Source organism: Macaca fascicularis, chromosome 11 (assembly GCF_037993035.2).
Source record: "Macaca fascicularis isolate 582-1 chromosome 11, T2T-MFA8v1.1".
NCBI classification, from domain to species: domain Eukaryota; kingdom Metazoa; phylum Chordata; class Mammalia; order Primates; family Cercopithecidae; genus Macaca; species Macaca fascicularis.
Window position 1 is genome coordinate 133,810,439 of NC_088385.1, and position 21,866 is coordinate 133,832,304.

The window sequence follows — 21,866 nt, forward strand, 5'->3', positions numbered from 1 at the left end:
AGGATTTAAATTCAGGCAGTTTGCCTGCTGAAAAGCAGCTCAGCATCGGAGAAATTACAATTTCACAGTAACATTTCCCCTAGAGCTTTAGATAGTATAAAAACATTAAAGCAGACCATCAAGGTTTCATTAAAAAGCACATTTCATATATCTCAAATTGTCTTGACCTGATCTTCCTACACTCAGTGTAGAAAGCAGTAACACTTGCTTATTATTTTCTACCGTTATTATTTTTGTCTCTTCCTTCACATATATTTTGCAAAAATATTCATTTGACTCTGGGAACTGAGATCCCCTCAGCGAGAGGGGCAAATGTCCCACATGGTGAAGCTCTTACCTAGTGTATTTTGGCCAGTCCAGGGTTAACCCAACTTTCTCTCTCTATATATCATTCACTCGTTAGTAGTAAAGGTTTCCTAATGACTGTACAGGCAACTCCGAAATTTTAGTGGCATCAGCGGTTTTCCAAAACACAGATGTATTTCTTCTTCAAATCACAGTACAAAATGTATTGAGTGGTGAAGAGGCTCTGTTCCGCACTTTTTTAAGAGACCCAGATTCTTTCCACATTTAAGTTAAAGACTGAGGTCACTCCACATTGAAGAAAATACATCATGGAATCACCTTACGAGATTTATGGTTGGACTCATAATTTTCATTGGTCAGAACTCAGTCACATAACCCCATGCTAAAATTATTGTCCTGGGCCAGAACTCAGTCACATGACCCCCACTCACATCATTTTCATTGGTCAGAACTCAGTCACATGACCCCCAATTCACATCATTTTATTGGCCAGAACTGAATCACATGACCCCAACCCAAACTCAAGACAGGATGGGAAAATTAGTCAAAGGCAAAGCCCTAGAAAGAAAATTAAGTGGATTGGTGAGTACACTGTATGATCCTTGCCATTACCTAGACTAAGGGTCTTGAGCTTGTTAGTTCGCTTTCTCAGCCAGGAGTTACTATGCTTTCCATGCCCCTGCTGAGCATTGTCATTCAGGGAAATGGCGGAAATGTTCCCTCAGTCTGTCAACATTGCCTATTCCAGAGGCCAGGGAGGTCTGACCTCTATTTGCTCAGTTGCAGCTGGCCCTGGAGAAAAGTTGCAAGTATCAGAACATTAAAATAAAAGACCTTTCTGCAGGAAATCAGCCTTTTCAAACCCTGACGTTGCTTCGTACTTCGACAAACAGGAGAAATGCAGCCTAAAAATTAATTGCTGAATTTCATGTGCATAGAGTTGATCCTTTCTTCCAAAGTTAGTCCCACCGATGGGATAAAGCAGCAGCATTTTGTAAACCAAATCTAATCTTCAGCCACACATCTGGAAGTGCAAACTTCCATCAAGTTTCTCATGATTATCAGATGCTAATAACGGCACAGGCACAAGAAGAAAGTTATATTTAGAAGCACAGTTACCTGGAAAAGTAATTCTCCTCTGAGCTGGATGATTCTGAGTGAATTTGATGCCAAATATTTTCACACCTCCAACACGCAAACTTAATCTTCAGTCCATCTATAAATAAAATCAGAAGTAAAGTGTATGCTGATGAGAGTTTTATGTTCTTGAGTTTTCTTTTCTAAAACTTAGGTAGCAAAGAATTCTGTCTAATCCTCAGTCAATGGCACAGAAATATTGGTTCGTGCATGGTTGTCTCTTAAACTTTTCCCATCTCTATCCTTATCTCCGTCTCCACTAAATTCTCCTGCACTGCCTTCCCGATCCCATCTAACTGATTGATTTATGGCCTTGGGTGACATCTGTGAAAAATATATGGTAATGGTTTGTGTACACATGCATCTTAAATTCACATCCTATTGCGCTGTAGAGTTTACGTTTCTTGATTTTCTTCATTCAGCACTATGCTTTGGAGAGCTCTCAAGGGTGCTGTTGGTTTCCGTAGTTCATTGCCACTGTGAGTTTTAACTGATAGAGCTCTATCTTCCTGCTCCCATTCGTAAATACACATCACAAGAGTAGTCTGTGTCCACTAAATTCAAGTAATTTCTCAGTCCACTGGGTTAAGATAAATTTCCATTGCTTAAAATGTGGCCTTAGTAGAGACAAACACTCCATTTGACCGCTTATTTTTAACTAATATTTCAAATTTATTGAAATGAAACATTCAAGATCCATTTTTCCTAGGCGTTTAAGTTCAACTTGCAAACTTCAATATTGTATGTATAAAGCTAACACATTTTACAATTTAAGCTAAATTAAACTTTTTCAAATATTTTAAACTGCATTATAAATTTAACGTTTTATTTTAAAGCTATTAAGATGCTACATTACAAAAACTATGTAAGTACTTAAATAATACTAATAAATGTAATATATTAAACTTTGAAATAGAGTGATCTGACGTTCTGTTAAACATGCTAATATTGTTTAAACTTAAATGCCTTTTTAAGTCTTTCAACTTAAAATCACAAGCCTATATTTTTTTCTAAGTCATATTTTTTAATTTAGACCACAAGGCTAATCTGTCACCTCAGTGTGCCAAATTTAAATATTTCAAATATTTAAATACAAAATATTTACAATTCCATCTGTAGCTTAACACTAAAGTATTACCAGAGGATTGATTCACTTCAATATCTTGATTCTTATTTCTAAACCTTCCTAGTATGAAATGCCCACTGAAGAAAGAGCTTTACTCTCTCCAGCAATCAGAGCCAATTGCCCAAGTGAGTGGGGAGTTTTTGTCCCATAGTGATCAAGTGTCTTTACTTGGTGGGGCGTGATTACTTGTTGACCAGAAATGTTCAAATAAGAAACAATCTGAAACTGCAAATATCGCAGAGGTTATTCTCACCACCCAGAGGGACTCCTTGAGGTTTTTCCAGCATCTTTATGTCAAGCTGGGATCTGAGTCCATGCCCTCCAGGGACCAGACATCTAGATTCAAGTTACAAAGTAGCCAAAGGTGATTTGATAATGAACTCTCCCATCCAGGATGCCTCCGCATAATTGGTATCACCAAAACTATTTAGTCCTTTCTGTCCTGAATTATTTTCCCATCTTGCCTGTCTATTAACACCTGTGGTTAGAGCCTGCATATTTGTTTTGTTCCAGTCCTTCTAGTTGTTTTCTTCTAGTTCAATAATTTTTTTTAGCATCTGAGGCACTTCATAAAGATGACCCCAGCAATTGTTATTCCTAAAAATAGCAGCTTAGAAAATAATTTTTAAGCTTTGATCATCTGTTACTAGCTTTGTTATGTTTATTGATTTAAATAGCAGACTTTAAAATTTAGTATGGCTGGCTCTTTTTAATGTTAAAATACCAGATAAGACAAAAATAATGTATACAAATTCAATTACTGTAAAACATCTTACTACTATACTTTCTTCTTAATATATTCTAAAATATCAACACAATAGACTCTTCATTTTTTCATTATTTTACTAATTTGTTACTATAAATACACACATATACATAATTTAAAACTGTCAATGATTATGATTAATAAAAAAACACTAGATTTTAATAGAATGTGAAATATCAATGTGTAATAAATATCCCCTACATATTAAAAATAATTAAAATACATATCCATATATATATAATGTTGCATTTAATACTGGTAATCATAATATTACATATTATAATAATGTCAGTACTAGCTCAGTGCTTTTCACGGATAACCTATTGCAATTATCTATAATAATCATTTTTTTGTTGTTTCTGTTTTTGGTACTCGAGATCATTAAAATGAATCCAATTAAATCATTTTAACTCAGTGTTAAACTGTTTTCTGCCTTTTTTAATGTCATGCTGAGTTAAAAAAAATTTTTTTAAGCATCCTTGCTTGCTTTCTGGCAACATTTGAAAATTATAACCTCTTCTGTTTACTTTGTTGTCTGTTTGTTGTCTCAGGATTTAGAATCAACAGCCAACTCCCACATGCCTCCTGGATTTCTTCAGTATGGAATTGGTGTTGCAGGTCAACATCTTGGTAATATGGGTAGTGATGGCTGGCAAGCAGCTTCTATTCTTGGCTCATTTTTAGATTCTGATCTGGAGAAATTAACATATATCTTTATGGTCATGAATTTAACTCACGATTTCAAATTCAGTGTATTATGTGGCCATCATTAATGCTTCTCAAGATGCCAAGATTTCTCAACCTCTAAGACTTTCTTCTGTCTTATTGACTCTTCAGCTCCTTGCTGGGTATACTCCCTGGGTCGGTTATTTATGTTATGAGGTTTCCGAATATTTTGGTTTTCTTTCTTCAGCCCATTGTTTTCCTGGGGGGACTACTCCCATAGTGGTTGTTCCTGCTCTCCTGGCTTGAACTACTGACTGTAAGCTCTTAACTGCCAAGTCTTTACCCTCAGAACTCGTACCAGAGATTCCGACTCACATCACCACCTACCAACCAAGTAACTCCACTTGGATTTCCACAGACACCCAAAGGATCTCATTATCTTCTAAAATGTGTTCCTCTTTGGTCTTGTCATCATGCCTTTTCTCTCTTAGTCAAAGATGCTACCATCTCAAGTCACCTAAGATGGAGTTAATGTCTATCTTAGGGGGTTAATGGGGTTAATGTCACTCCTCATCTCTATCCAACCCTAAAACCAGCCTTCTCAGTTTGCACCCCCAAAATATTTCTTCCAGAGCCCTTAAATAATCCCAGTATGTAATATATTAAACTTTGAAATAGAGTGATCTCAGGTTCTGTTAAACATGCTAATTTTTTTTTTTTTTTTGAGATGGAGTCTTGCTCTGTCGCCCAGGCTGGAGTGCAGTGGCCGGATCTCAGCTCACTGCAAGCTCCGCCTCCCAGGTTTACACCATTGTCCTGCCTCAGCCTCCCGAGTAGCTGGGACTACAGGCGCCCGCCACCTCGCCTGGCTAGTTTTTTGTATTTTTTTTAGTAGAGATGAGGTTTCACTGTGTTAGCCAGGATGGTCTCGATCTCCTGACCTCGTGATCCACCCGTCTCAGCCTCCCAAAGTGCTGGGATTACAGGCTTGAGCCACTGTGCCCGGCCAACATGCTAATATTTTTTAAACTTAAATGCCTTTTTCCTTTTTCCATCACCACTACTGTAGCTCAGATCCTCATGGATCATTACCTGGACTAGTGCAGTAGACTCCTAAGTGATCTTGCATCAAGATCACTTCAAGTCAAGCCTCTCTCCTAATCCCTCTCTATGTTTCAGCCACAGGTTTATTTCCAAAACATTAGTATATTCATTTCACTCTTATGATTAATTTGAGTAACTCTGTGAAACCCTGTTTGTTTCTCTGAGTAAAGTTCATCCTCAGTGTTGTGTTATACAAGGCTCTTTATATCATGATTAACACGGTAAGATACTTAATCATGAAACTTAATGTGTCTGCATCCCACTCCCTAGACTTCAAGAAGAAGGACAGAAATTGCATATTTTTGAAAAGGCTAATCTAATGTACAGCTGGGTTTGTGATCCACTTATAATCCCTGGAAACCACTAACCTGTTCTCCATAATTTTGTCATTTCTGGAATATCACACAAGTAAAATCACACAGTATGTAACTCTATGGGATTGGCTTTTTATTTTCCTCTCAGCATAATTCATTTGTGTTTTTTTTTTTTTTTTTTTTTTTTTTTTTTTTTTTTTTTTTTTTTTTTGTTTACCAATAGTACATTCTTTGTTATTGCCAAGCAGCATTCCTACATATGAATGTATCATAGCTTATATAGCCATTAACTCATTGAAGGACATGTGAGTTGTTTCCACAATTTGGCTATTATGAATAAAGCTTCTATAAGCATTTGTGTACAAGTTGTTGTGTGAACATCAGTGTTCATTTCTCTGGGATAAAGGTCCAAATATACAATGGCTAGATCATATGGTAGTTGTGTGTTTAGCTATAAAAAGAAGCTGAGAGTTTTGGAGATTAAGTGAGAAAATCCACATAAAGAATCTCTAACAAAACACTGAATAAAATATGCCTATCATTATTGATGTTACCATTAGTGTTAATAAGAGAAATACCAACAGTGAGGACCTACACTTGGTTGTTCAAGGCATGCTATGAGGGCATTGATTGTCACCTGGTGACAGCTTGCTTTGGTCATTTGCTGTTCCCTTTCAGGTGAACCAAAGTTGTGATTACTTCATTTTCAATTATAAATAGAAAAAAAATCAACCAATCAACCAGGCAAACTAACAAAAAAAAGAATCAACTGACTATTATGTAACTCAGTGATTGAAAATATTAAGGAACAGTTGTGAATGGTTGTGCTTTGAATACCTGTTAGAAACATGGGTTCCTAAGGTGTGCCATCTCTTAAAACTCATATTTAGTTGACTAGTTGCTTAAATACCCAAGACTAAAGATAGGTGGGTCAATAGATTGAATAACCAATATGTGTTTACTTGCTTTTGTTAAGTTTTCAGATTCAATGGTTGGATCCTCCTTCTGTGTTTCTTCAACATAGTAAAGATGAGTTAGCCTTTACCCCAGGTCATGGACGATGGTATTAAAGTGAAAGTTGATGCTATTACAAGATATAATTATATGTATTACAGCATGTATAGATAAGCGAGGATTGATAATTATATTAGTATATAATTATCATAATCTAGAATATGATTACTCTTGGGGAGACCAAAGACAGAGCCAAATTAAGCATTACTTAAAATGTTATGAAATCAAATAGTTTTTTTAAAAAAAGCAACAATAAGTAACACTCACCCAACACTTGGGATGGAGGGGCCTTCCCTACTAGTCTTGCTGATCTGGTAATTAAGCAAGAGGAAATATATTTATTTTGGATCTTGTAGCAGAGTCTCTCCAGGCTCATGATCCACCCACCTTTCTGTTCTCCTCTCTCATAGCACTCTTTCCACTGCCCATCCTCAACCCTCACCCCCAGGGAGAAAATCCTTTGCTAGTCTTCAGATCAGGAAACTCAGTAACTACATTTTCCCTTCTGACCTCAGTCTGGGGCTTTAATCATAAACCAATGGAACAAAACAGGGGGTTGGGTGAGAAAGACACAAAAGGAAATAAAACAAAAACAAATATAAGTTGGTGGAATCTTTTTAAAGACTCCAAGATGAGAGTATTATTATTTATACTTATTTATGGGTGTGATAAGGACTGAACTAGGTTGATCAATTTTGTGTTTTGACTCTCAGGTTTTAAAGAGAAATGGCTGTCAGTTTCTCAATTCCCAGTGAGGTAACTTGCTAGGGAAGAAAGGTTATTTCTCCGAAACTGGATCTGTCAGCAAGTGTGTTCAGTTGTGTAGAATTCTTTACATTGTACAATACAAAATGCTGTTCTATACCAGGAAACATGACTGTCTCTCTCTTCTGAATAATGTACTTTTCTTCTTAGCAGAAGTAAGGCGTTATCATTGACTGCATGTTTCTGAGGATAGCGCGCCAGAGCCTGTGGGTTGCTGTGGGCAGCAGTAAAGAATACTGCAGTGCTTTTCAACTATATTCTTAGATCTTCTTTTTCTCTCCCCCACCCTCAGCCTCTCACCTAAAGTAAACTCTTTTCCAAAACAGTAATTGAACAAGCAAATAAAATGCCAAGGCACCTAAGTCAACGCTTTTCCAAAACAATCATTGAGCAAGCAAACAAAATGTCAAGGTTATGATAACAGCAGCTTTTGAAAATTGTGTAAGAAACACAATCAACCCTCCTTTTCCACGATCAGGGAGCAATTTCCCGTAATTTTCTCAGTACTTGAGGTTTAGCCATTTTGAAAAATCTTTTTTAAAATGAAAAGAAGGAGGCAGCAGGGACATTCAGAGAGGGAGGCTGAACAAGAGGCACCCCAGGCTTTCTCTGGGCCAAGGAAATCGGCATTTGCTTCCCTGCTTCCCATTCTACAACTCTAGCTCTATGATTTTTGCATTAAACTACTTTCTTCTCCAGTTCAGTCCAGAGGACGGAGAACATTCACTATTGAGCTTAAGATAAAATTAAAAATTCACAGATATACATTCCGAGGAGAGAGAGAGATTGAGAGAGAGAGAGAGAACAATTCTTTATAAACCTTGGAATTTTGCCATATTCTATTCCGTTAGAATTGTCTTCAGGGAGAGCCTCAGGGGTAAGACAGGAAAAAATACTTGCTTCTTCACGAAAACTAAGAATTAACTTTTTCTTAGCTCCACAGCCTCTCTTCCTCAGCATCTCTCTGTGTTAAGCATATTTTTGACCCATGTTTGTCATATAACATGGTTCCTAAAAATAACGTCACAGTTATGCAAACAGCACATAGTGATCCATTTGCACCCTACAGGGAAGCTGGTTTCCGCTGGGTCTATTGAGTAATGTTAACTAGATTTTGTTTTCATTTTCACATTCTCTTTCAATCCCAAACCTGGCATAAGGTGTCCTTTCATCAGTCCTTCCACCTTGTCCAGGATATTGTTTCTATCTGTATCTTATAGAGGAAGGAATATGTCTAATCTCAACGAGCTGGTGTATGCTAGGGCATCCTGTGTGATTTGTCCTTCCTGTCTCCTAGAATAGTAATACACACACACACACACACACACACACACACACACACACACACACACACTTTGTTTCCTCTCTTTCTGCATGAAACACACACTTCTGGCCAGCAGGCCTCACACTGTTTTTTGGAGCAGTGGTGATGAGCAGGCCCAAAGGCCTGACACCCCTGGCATCTGGGTTCCCCATGTCTACTCTACAGGCACAAGTTTCACTGCGAAGGCTGGGTGTAAAAGCTGTTTTCTCTTGGCCTATGGCTGTCATGGGAATCTGGCTTAAGAAGGTCTACCCTGGCTGGGCGTGGTGGCTCATGCCTGTAATCCCAATATTTTGGGAGGCTTAGGTGGGTGGATTGCTTGAAGTCAGGAGTTTGAGACCAGCCTGGCCAACATGGTGAAATCCCATCTCTACTAAAAATACAAAAATTAGCCGAGTGTGGTGGTACACCCTATAGTACCAGCTACTCGGGAGGCTGAGACAGAGAGAATTGCTTGAGCCTAAGAGGTAGAGGTTGCAGTTAGCCAAAACAACTGAAATGTGGTTCAATAAGTTAATGGCTATACAAACTATGATACATTCATAGGTAGGAATACTGCTTGGCAATAAGAAAGAATATACCATTGGTAAACACAAAAAACCTGGATAAATTATGCTGAGTGAAAAAATAAAGTAAATCCCATAAAGTTATATACTGTATGTTTTTATTTATGTGATACTCCAGAAATGACAAAATTATGGAGAACAGATTAGTGGTTTTGAGGGGTTATAAGTGGATCACAAACCCAGCTGTACATTAGAATAACCTTTTCAAAAATATGCAATTTCTGTCCTTCTTAAAGCCTAGGGAGTGGGATGCAGACACATTAAGATTCATGATTAAGCATCTCATTGCTTTAATCATGATATGAAGAGCCTTGTACAACACAAAAGCCGAGATCGTGCCACTGCACTTTAGCCTGGGTGGCAGAGTGGGATTCTGTCCGCTCCTCCCAAAAAGAGGAAAAGGTCTACCCTGCAAGAGGAGAAGAGAGAGCTAGTGGCTTGGGCCTTTGGGGTGCACATGAGAATTGGGGGCCCACAGTGTCTGGTGAAAGTAGAGGAGGCAGGAGGCCTTTTCCTTCTCATATGGCGGTTGAGCGGTGGGGTGCTACTGCCAGCCATCCCAGAACACGTGTTGGGCTCTTAAGACTCAGGGATGCAGCTTTCCAGGTGTCCAATACCAGTTACCAGGCAGCAGAGAGTGATGGGGACTGTAAAGACGCAAGAAAAGAGGGAAATAGACACCACAGAGAAAAAAAGAAAGAAACGCGACATCACAGAGAGGCTAAAATTAGCACCAAACCACCACCTTCAGACTCCCTGTGAGGGAACAATTCTTGTTCTTATGGCTGAGCCAAACTTGCTTAGAGTTTCTATGATTATGATTGAAACATCCTACATAATAAGTGTGTATTTTGTTTGTTTGTTTGTTTGTGTTTGTCTTAACCATGGAAGTAAAACATTCTCATTCTTAAAATTTTAAGAAAAATAGAAAACTAGAAAAAGAAAAAATCACCTGTAAGTTTACAATTACTCGGCTGTCTGGGTTTTTAACCCTCATCTCTAATTCCATTTCTCAGGACCAAAGCAAGGAGCACACATTGAATTCAGTGTCTCCCCTCCGTCTTTCCTTTGATCCTTCAAATTTTAAATGAGAACAACTGTACCTTTAAGTAAATGCAAAGCCTTAGGTTTAAAATCCCTCTTTCGATGAATGCCCTTCTGTAAGGGGCCATGCTCCTGCTGCTCTTGGCATTGGAAAGGCATCCACGAGCTGCCCTCAGGATGAATAGGAAGCATATTGGAATGCCGCTGATCTTTCTTAGGTGAGAAGCTAAAACCTGCTTATTTACACTTACAGAAAGTCACTTGTTTGTTTTCTTTCAGGCTCAAGTCACTTTGGAGGATTGGCATCCCGAGGCAGCCACATTCTAACAGTGAGATAATCTAGTCACAATGACAGACAAATCTTCAGAAACCTAAAATCACCGTGCACTAAGATTTGATTCTGAAGAGCAATTGATGAACAAGGTAAAGCTCTTTGAGTGCCTGCTCTGGCCACACAAAGGGACCAGCCTTGGTGCTGATAAGGGAGTGCTTGCAAGTCAATGAGGGTGGTAATTAAGTGGTCTTTCAGAAAGTTTGCATACTCACTGAATATATAAATTTTGAATATTATTTGAATTTTGAATATTGGAGTTTAAAAGGAGATAAATAACCTAACGTGAAAAAATACATGCATTGACTTTAAGACTACTTTTAATGTCAACCATTTGTAAACACAAGGCTAAAATAAGCCATGCAACCCTTTATTTTCAGGCACTATTATAAAAATGGGGCTCAGCTTGACAAAACCTTGAAGGGTACTATTGTGAGGTTTTAAAAAATGTGTTTGTATGTGAGTTGTTGGATGTTTAGGTATGCACATCTGTGCTCCGTAAGGATGGATGGTGCTTATTTGTTTTAATGCCCTTACAGAGCATTGACACAGTTAGAAGGGAAAGAAGCACATTTGACCAGGATGCACCCATGTTAATAGTAGAATTTTCTTTATCTCTACATGATATTGGGGCAGTGGCAATCGAAGTTAAAAAATCAGTGTCTCACTCTCTTTGAAACAGATCTTCCTTGTGATCTAAGCAATTAATTTATTACTTTAAGTAACATAGCTCTATTTATATTTATTTCTGTACATTCTAAGCAAAAAAAAAAAAAAAAGTATTCCTGTATATTATAGCTGAGGAATTGTTTAAATCTAAGTAGCTACAATGGTCAATTATGCTACCTTTATGTGGTTACGTGAGTTTGGGGAGTGCAGCAGTCACCAAAGGCAAACTTATACAGAAGTAACAAATAACCCCTAAGTCACAATGGCCTAACATACACTGGAAAGGGCTGTCACCACGTCTTGTGGGTGTCCCTATAACTAATCCCAAGTCTGATGTTGATTATCAGGACTCAAGAAGTGAACACATCAGTAACAATGACCAGATATTTCAGAGTGTGGTCTCTTTCAAAAGTCATCTCCAGACTCTTCACATGAAACTGTAAGATTCTTGCGATTATGGGGAGGATGTCACTTTGGGGAGGAAGGATACAAATATGAATGCAAGGACAAAGATGTATAGAAAATGAAATCTTCCTTACATCATATAGTTCAATTGACATTTGCAGTTCAGTCTTCATGATACCAGGTAGGCAGACATCCTGAGACCTGCTCTGGGCCAGAGTACTTGAAAATCCGGAGTCCAGAAAGGTCCTGGGGTCTTATGAGTGGGGCTGCTGCTGCTTCTTCCTTCTCATTTCACTGAGGTTCTTATTGTATTTTCATACTTCTCTTGGTATGGGGCAATGGTTATGAAACAAATATGTTTTATGAGGTGATAAACCACGATTGATCTAGGGTTTCTTCACCCAGATCAATTGTTTTAAACTATGGCTGGACTTTAGAATCCCACAGAAAACTGTGTCTGTCTCTCTCTCTCTCTATCATCTCTCTCTCTCTCTCTCTCTCTCTCTCTCTCTCGATGCCTACACCCCATGTCAGACCAATTGAATCAGTCTATCCAAGGGCTATATTGGGTCTGTGTCTCCATTTTGTGATGGCTTCCCTGGTTATTCTAATGTAGAGACAGAGCCAGGGCCTCCAGGTTTTATGTGGCCTGAAGATTATACAATTTTAGAAAGCCCCTTTAAGAAATATAATACAAAATTTACAAATACAAACTAGGTATGAATTGTTGGATATAAAAATGTTCTAGGAAAAAATGCTCAGTGCCACAAAGTGAAACTAGCACTCAGGCAAAAGTTCTCTCAGCAAGGCAATTTACTTCTGCAGAAGGGTGGCACTCATGTCAATCAAGATTGCAAGAGCACAGGGAATAAAGGAGCGAGTTTTTATCTCTGAGGGTAGTCCCTACCTTTGTGTCACTCCCCAAGGGGCTGGGGTCGGACCGCACAATCTGAGCTGACCCGATTGGCTACCTGCAAACATTTTTCTAAATATGGAAGGAAAGATGAACGTGAGGTACAGTGAAGCATGTGAGACGTGCAGTTTCAGGGGAACAATGGGTGCAGGTAACCAAGAGAACAGATGTGAGTTACTGATTAGAACTGACTGGAAGCTGGCAGGCTATTTTACAGTAACCAGGGGCAAGGGGGAACAGGCAAGTTGAGTTTGAGAAGAAAACACAAGGAGGTTAGTCGGCTAAATCTTTGAAGAGAAACTCAGAGAAATTCATTGTATCTTATAATTCTTCCCTTTTAATTTTCTTATGATTCTTTCTCTTCAGACTTTTAACATGTCTTGGCTTTGCTATTCAATTTGATCTTCTAAATGGAAAACTTACTTGAATAAGGTGGAGGAGAACTAAGGGAGGCTTTGGTAAGTGCTGTTTGTACGATCTTTTGTATTAGCCCATGGATGCATGGTATAACACAGCACTCAACAAGAATACGTACACCTATTGTGATTGCAAGAGAAATAAGAATTGAGGCTATGATTCCTTTCCATCTACTAAACAACATTCCTAGCCATCCTGAAATAGGATCATTGACTCCTGAATTTTTAGACAATTCATTGGGTAAAGCGGTAAGTCCTTGTAAGGCCTTCGTTATGCTCCCAATGGGGACAGTGTTGTTTGGGATGAAGGTACAACATTGGGTTTTAATCATAGCACAAACCCCACCTTTTCCGGCTAATAACATGTCTAAAGCTATCCTGTTTTCCCAAGCCATGTGGCTAGTCAGCTCTACTTGGTCGACTATTCTTTTGATAGCATCCCTGGTGTAATTAATAAACCAGTGTTGAGTATAATAGATGTAATTTATCCAGGGTACATTTTTATTAATAGTTACCTGTGGAAATATGGATTCAACTCCTGCAGCTATTTGGTCTTAGGCTTTGAACCTGTCAGGCACTCCTCATGAGACTCCAATGACATCTATGTAAACTTGAGAGTCAAAAGACCCATAAGGGGCTTCTCTTATTTTTCAGTATCATGGATTTTCTTTTTCTCATTGATGAAATGCCAGGGTGACATGGATAGCCAATTGAACAAGAGCACAAGTGCCACTCCAGTTACTTGGCAGAGTGTCCGGTAAGGGTCCGTCTCAACACCACCATACATCCTCTCGAGGATGACTAAGGGCAGACTGATGGGTAAGCTCTTGGAAGGGCCTAAGCTCACTGCATCCCATTAAGCTTCCAAGGAATGCCAAGTTCTCCCCACATCGTGAGAGATATGAGGTGAAATTGATGTCGGGAGACGGGAGCCGAATGGCCCTCAGGGGCTGACCCACAGGGTGTTGGACTTCAGGATATAGTGTAACAATTGTTATGTAACAAGCATAACAATTGTTTTTGTTCCAAGTGCGGATGGAATATTGAATCCATTCCAACCAGGCCTTTTATATCTTAATATCCTGTTTCAATTGCTAGAGTTTGTCTTAGATTCTTCACTTTCACAATATTTACCTTGGCATTGTTGTTGCGCAGGGTAGAAGGTTTAGAAGGAGAAGGGGGGTCAATAAAGTGTATTTTATAGAAGCCTATAGGGTCGTATCAATTGACCTCTGCTCCTAAGACATACAAGTGTTCTAAAAGAGTCGCAGGGGTAGTGGAGGTAGGGGGTGTTGATAGACGTAGTTACTGGGTTACAATGGTCAAGCTGACAGAGAGGGTGGCTCCTTTGGTAAGGCAGAGGTAAGATTTTAGGTTGGTACAGCCTTCTGGAGAGGTCTCGCCATGTACACTGGTAGTCAGGATGACATCTGCCCATTGAGAACATATCTCCAAACTTGGGGTGCTTTGATACCCCCGCAATGAGTAAGGTGCAGAGTTAGTGGGTTGTATGAAGGGTCAGAGGTATTTTTCTAAAGTAGAGACATACGTTTGCCATTGTTCTCTTCACAAGGCATAACAAGGCAAGTATTAAAGGTAATGATTTGGGGTGAGTCTGAGTTACATTGATAACAAGGTTAGCAATCGAATGAGGAAAAAAGAAAGGGGAATAGAATAGATAAAGAGAGTTAAACTTTTCTTAACCTTAGTTTGAGGGTGTTTTTCCTTTAGATAATGGCCCATGACCTCGGGGATGGCAGTGCTTTTTTGACTCGGGTGTGATGGGTCCATCTTTTCTTGATGTTTAGACTACTTTCCAGTAGTTAGAAGCACTAGGTAGGCTCCTCAGACTGGTGTTAATGTACTGAGAACTCTAGGGAGGGTGCCTGTACTGGAAAATTTTGAGTTCTGAGGGAAGAGAAAGTGGAAGATAAACCAAGTATGTAGGAATGTTGGCAGTGGATTGTTTTGAGAGTCTCTAGACTTGTTTGCCTAAGGGTATAAATTCCTATACATGTATAAACTGTGACTGTGTTGACGGGTAATATTTTTTTGAATTCCTTTTAGCACCTACAGGAGAAACCTGTAACCTGTTCAGCTTATGTGATTTGCTAGGTTATTTTAAAAGACAGTCTTTTCTGGTGCTTGAGGACATGGATGATAGACACTTGAGTGATTAACTTCTCATGAACAAGGCTTTGCCTTTTACTATTAATCTAATCTGAATTTTTTTTTAATGTATGAGCCACCATAAAGGTGTAGTTAGCATTAGTATAAATGGTTCTTTCCTGATCCTGCAAGTACTTTAAAGCTTGACTAAGTGCAGACAGCTTATAAATTTGAATAGACTAATTATTAAACATTTTGACTTTATTTTTTTAGGAACTTTTTAATTAATTACTGAATACCTGTTGTGTTCTTTTTTTCTTAATCATTTCTGAAGAGGGTGTTTCCTAAGTTTGGCCGGACGTCTGTAATTAGTTAAATCTAAACATATGTGCTTTCGTTTTAGCTTTGGCTCTCTCATTAAGAAACTTGCTAGGTTAAACGAATTATTAGTAGTTAATGTTAAACTATTTTTTAAAACAGAATAACCTTACATTTATACATATGTAATACTTTTCTGGTGGTACATTTTTATAAGTGACCTTAAAGAATTAAAGTTCTTTTTTGGTGGATATACTAACTGAAAGATTATCTACTACTTGGCTCAGGAAACAGCTGTGGGGATGCCTAACTGCTTGGAGCCACAGCTGAAGCTCCGTATTACTTGGCCCCGGCAAAAGTAAGGCAGATGTCCCATAATGTAATTTGCTCAGGGTATAAGCTGCAGCCTGTCAATATGGTCCCGCGACCCTGGACCAGCTGGGGGGCAGGAGCATGGGCTTTGCCTGCTGTAGGGGCACACTATGGGCCAGATGACGCTGACAATGTGTTGCAGTGGATCCTTGATGTTGCTAGCAGCACAAAAGCCAGCTGGCAAATTAGGAGCTTGGAGTCCTTTTGGGGAGGGGGACTTAGGTTGGGCCTGAGGAGATGGGTTGGGGGTATTAGGTGGGGGACTCAGGGTATTAGGTGGATGATGGTCTAGGGGATCCTGTATGCTGCTGTCTTTGGCAGGATCCTCTGAGACCCTTCCTTCACTGACTCTACAGTAGGTGCAGGTGTATAAGGGAAAAGGGAGGACAGGTTTTTGCCTCTAACAATGAGCATAGTCCAGTTTTTCTTGAAATACTGGGCTTTTATTAGTTACATGTTGAATTAAAAGTTGACATAGTATGTCCTCAGTTGACCCAAACTTTGGCCAGAAGATTGAGGGATTGAGGGTAGGTCTTTGTGTCCAAATAGAACAGCAATATTTTATTATTTGTTGCTCTTTTTATGTTTAGTTCTTTTATTATTTTCCCAACATTTTAGCATGACACCTAGGGGACTATCAGGTGGCACATTTTTGTTATTACTCTTTTTTTTTATGAGACTTAGGGGACTATCAGGTGGTATATCTTTGTTACTATTCTTATCCTTTTTGCTTGTAATTTCCCATATTGGGTCTTGGCTAGGTGCAATCCCTTGTATTAGGAATTTCTTGCCTAGCGGGGACTTGCTGTGGCTCAGCCCCTCATATTAGGGATTTCTTGCCTATTTGGGGGGTTCTTTGTGGTTCAACCCCTTATATTAGGGAGGCCTCTTTTATTCTTCACTGGAAGCGTTACTAAGGCTCAATTCGCCTATCCTTTAGCCCCACCTGCTGGAGACTCCTTGCATCCTTCTTTTGCTTTGTCTGCTCTGGCCGCTTCCCTTGCAGGAATATTTTAGGTCCCTCTTAGCATTGATGGTGGGTCAGTATAAACCCCTGATGGCACCCCTGAAGGGCTGCCCTAAGCCATATGAAGTGACCACGAACCACAGATTGGACTCACTCTGCACAGCAGTAGTGCTTGTTACCATTCACGCACTTTCAATCTCCAGAATGCCCCTACCTCCCCACCCCCAACCACCAAGGAAGTACTTTGTTGCCCCTGCAGCATTTCCTACCTTGGTCTGTGCACAGAGTTTATCTGGTCACCACGGTACTGCAAGCCTCTCCTGCCCGCATTGCTAAGAGTCCAAGTTTATTCATCACAGTGGTGGGTCTTGATCTCCCATTCCTAAGGCCACCACAACGAGGCAGTGGGACATGTCTCCCCTGGGTAGAGTGACTGAAGACCCCTTCTTGAAGGAGAATGGGGATCCCGGACGAGCCCCCAGAATTGTTGAATATGAAAATGTTCTAGGAATAAATGCTTGGTGCAGCAAAGTGAAACCAGCACTCATGCAGAAGTTCTTTCAGCTAGGCAATTTACTTCTGCAGAAGGGTGCCACTCGTGTCAATCAAGATCACAAGAGCACAAGGAACAAAGGAAAGCAGCAAGCTTTTATCTCTCATGGTAGTCCCTACCTTTGTGTCACACCCCCATAGACTGGGGTTGGACCGCACAATCTGAGCTGACCCAATTAGCTACTTGCAAATATTTTTCTAAATATGGAAGAGAAGGTGGACATGAGGTACAGTGGTGAAGCACGTAAGAGGTGCAGTTTTGAGGGATCAATGGATGCAGGTAACGAAGGGAAGAGATGTGAGTTATTAATTAGAGCTGCTGGAAAGGGGGTAGGGTGTTTTACAGTAACTAAGGGCAAGGAAAGTTAAGTTTAAGAACAAAAGACAAGGAGGTGAACAGGATAAATCTTTAAAGAGAAACTCAGAGAAATTCATTATATCTTATAAAATGTGAATAATCATTTAGCATATGAAAATGAATCACAACAGATTACACATTGTAAAAAGTTGACAAATACCAAAAATGTCACAAGATTTTAGGAAATGAACACAATTATTAGTAATAATGAACTGTGCAAACATAATGGAGTGCACGGACACAAAGATGCACAAAGATGGTAGAGTTTAGTGTACACATCTATACTGTATGATACAGCCTACTGCTCTTAGGCTATAAACCTGTGCAGCATGCTATTGTACTAAATACCGTAGACAATTAAAACACAATGGTAAGTATCTGTGTATTTAAACATATCTAAACATAGGAAAAATATAGTAAAAATTCCATAAAAAGGTAAAAAATGGCACATGTATAGAGGGCATTTGCCATGAATGGAGCATGCAAGAGTAGATGTTGCTCTGGGTGAGTCAGTGAGTGAGTGTAAAAGGCTAGAACATTCCAGTACACTACTGTACACTTCATAAACTACTGTACACTCCACATTTAGGCTGCACTGAATTTATTTTACAATTTTTCTTCTTCAATAATAAATTAACCTTAGCTTATTATAACTTTTTAACTTTATATGTTTTTATTTTTTAAACTTTTTGACTCTTTAGTAATAACAGCCTAAAACATGAACATATTGTAAAGCTATACAAAAATATTTTATTTTTTATATCCTTATCTGATCATCTTTTTTCTGTTTTATTTTTATTTATTTAGTTTTAATTTTTTCTTTTTTGTAGAGATGAGATCTTGCCATGTTGCCTAGGCTGCTCTTGAACTACTGGGCTCAAGTGATCCTCCCACCTTTGCCTCCCAAAGTGCTGGGATTAGAGGCATGAGCCACCATTTGTGGCTTTTTTTTATACTTTTTGAACATTTTGTGAAAAACTAAGACATAAACACAGTCTACGTCTACACAGGGTCAGGATCCTCCACATTACTGTCTCCCCCTGCACACCTTCCTCATGGGAAGGGCTTCCCAGGTAGTAACACACACGGAGCTGTCACTTCCCAGGATAACAATGACTTCCTCTGGATACCTCCTAAGGATCTGCCTCAGGCTATTTTACAGGTAACTTAAAAAAAAAAATAAGTTGAAGGAGTACACCCTAAAATAATGATTAAACATATAATATTATAAATACATAAACCAAAAGCATGGTCATTTATTATCATTATCAAGTTGTATGTACTGTTCCTAATTGTGTGTGCTATAGTCTATATGACCTGTCAGCACAGTAGGCTTGTTTACACCAGCATCACCATAAACAGTTGAATAATGTGCTGTGCCATGATGTTACCAAGGATATGTCATCACTAGGCGATGGGAATTTTCAACTCCATTATAATCTTATGGGACCACCGTTGTATATGCAGTCAATTACTGACTGATGTCCTTATGTGGCACATGACTGTATATATGTGAAATTATTCCAGCATTATTTATTGAAACGCTGTAGTTTTCCCAGTGAATTACTTTGGCATCTTTCTCAAAAATCAATTGGCCACAAATGTGTGGGTTACTCATGGACTCTTTGTTCTGTTACAGAGATCTACATTTCTATCCTTATGTCAATACAACACTGTCTTAATGTAGCAGTATAGTAATTCTTGAAATAGGGTGGTGAGAGCGCATTGCTTTTTATCAAAATTGTGTTGGCTAATACAAACCTTTTGCTTTTTTTAAAGATAAATGTTGACTGCATTTAACTTGCTAATTTAAACAAATAGCCGAGTAGAATTTTGATTTGAGATATCTTTAAATCTATAGAGCAATTTGGAGAGAGATTATTTCTAAAGATGTTGAATCTTCCAACTCATAGGTATAGCATCTTGAGTATGGTAAGCTATATTTATTTAGATCTTCTCTGATTTCTCTGGTCAATATTTTATAGTATTTAGCATACTAATCTTGTATATATTTTTGTTAAATTTATAACTTCATATACCCTCAAAAATTTTATGCTATTGTACATGTTATTAAAATAATATTCAACCACTAATTGCAGATTATATGTATGTATTGATTTTGCATCATGTGACCTTACTGAATTTATTAGTTCTATTGGTATTTTTGAATGTTCTCTGGAAATCTATATAGACAGTCATGTAATCTACACAAAAAGACAATTTTAAATTGTTTTTTAATAACTCATATTACTTTAATACAGTTTTCTTGCCTTACTGCACTTTCTAAGACCTTCAACACAATGTTTCATAAAAGCGATGACATTGGTTACTTTTGCTTTATCCCAGTATTTTGGGGTAAACAATTTCAGTTTTGAACAGTGAGTATAATATTAGCTATAGGTTTGATGAAGATGTTCTTTAATCAGGTTGAAGAAATTCTGTTCTATTCTTCATTTGCTGAGAATTTTTATCATGATGAATCTTGACTGTTGTCACATCATTCTGTTTGCATCTATTGAAATTACCATGTTTTGTTTGTTTTCCTGTTTTTAATATGGTAAAATATACATACATATATTGTATTTCTTAATGTTAAATTGTTACATTCCTTCAATAAACCTTACTTGATAAGAATGTACTATAATTTTTATGTACTTCTATTTTCAATTTGCTTATATTTTGTTAACTATTTTTGGACCTACGTTTCTGAGATACACTAACCTGTAGAATCCTTTCCTTGTAATGTTCCATTGGCTGTTTCGTTTGGTTTGGGTGTTTCACAAAATTAGCTGTCATGTGTTGAGCCTTTTTAAATTCTTTTCTCGATGAAGTTATCTATATTTGATATTATTTAGTCATCAAATATTTGGTTGAATTTTCCAGTGAAGTCATCTAATTTGGAGTTGTCTTTCTGCTAAGACTGCCACTAATTCAATTTCATTAATAGATATAGGATATTTGGGTTGTCTGTTCCTTCTTGAGTGAACTTTAATAGCTGTGATGTTTCAAGCAATTTGTGCATTTCACAGAGGTCATGAAATATATTGGCATAAAGTTGTTATAATGTTATCTTATTATCTTCCCAATGGCTGTAGGGCTATAGAGATTGTTCTGCTTTCATTCCTTATATTGATATTATGCATCTTCTTCATCATCCTGAGGCAAGATGGGATAAATCTGTGTATTATAACCATAGTAGCTGGGCGAGTCGGGGGGAAAGCTTACTGTTTCCCAGAAGCAGATGAGCTTTGCTTCCATCCCTCCTCTCCTAGAAGAAATGAATTTTTTCTTGAGCCCTAGAGGTGAGAGGAGTTGCTGCCTCTCTCCCATCAGAAGAGGTTATTGCTTAATAGGAGAGAAGGGGCCAGGCAGGGACTTGCAATTCCCACACTAAGGGCACACAATCACAGCCTGCACACTTGCACTACAGGAAGCTGTCTATGGTCTTGTGCTGTGCTCCTTACTGGTAAGCATTCCCTGTACTCCCATGGTAAGGAGCTTCTGAGTGACCACAAACTTCTGTTGCATTTGGAGCTTCCAGTTGCTATGAAAGGGGTGATAGCTCTCATTTGGAATATGTAAAATTTTTACCTGATTTATATCTGTTTTTATGAAAGCCACTTATTCTTCCATGCTCTGCCAAAGGTGAAAGAGTTTATTATGGTTGTTGTTGTGTTTAATCTTTTGTTTCCTTGGAGTGTCCTGTCTAGGAGTGCTACAGCCAGATCCTTCCAGCTCCCAAGGGCCAATTATGCAAATCTCTTCCTAACTAATCTGATTGACCACGTTAGTAGCTTGAAATTGTCCACAGTGGGAATATTTATCCCACAGAAATTTGTAAAGACTAAATATCAGGGCTGTTCTCCATCAGGAAGTGGCTTGCTAACCATTTTCCACCACACCAGTGGACCTGTTGCTCTTCGGAATTTACTCAGTTGCCTTATGAATTCAACTTTGTGAGCTCTCTGCTGTTCTCAGAGAAAATTATGACTTTGTAAATTCCCATCTTATTCTCATTCGTAGGAGAACTGGCAATTCTTCAGCTTTCTACAGCATAAGCACATTGGATTTTCAGGTGCAGTTTTAAGAAACATTTTCCCTACTTATTTATTAAATACACATATAAACGAATATTTAATAAAATAGCTCAGTACATTTCAATATTTTTAAAATTAAACATTTCTTCATTCACTGTGTTTATTACGTCTTTCCTGTTTCCACATCTTTTCTCTTCAGTTTTGAGAATTTTCCCAAATAAGGCGAACTTACGTCTTAAAGGAGCCCACGTTATTTTTATTTGCAAATAAAGTTCCTAAAATGAGCA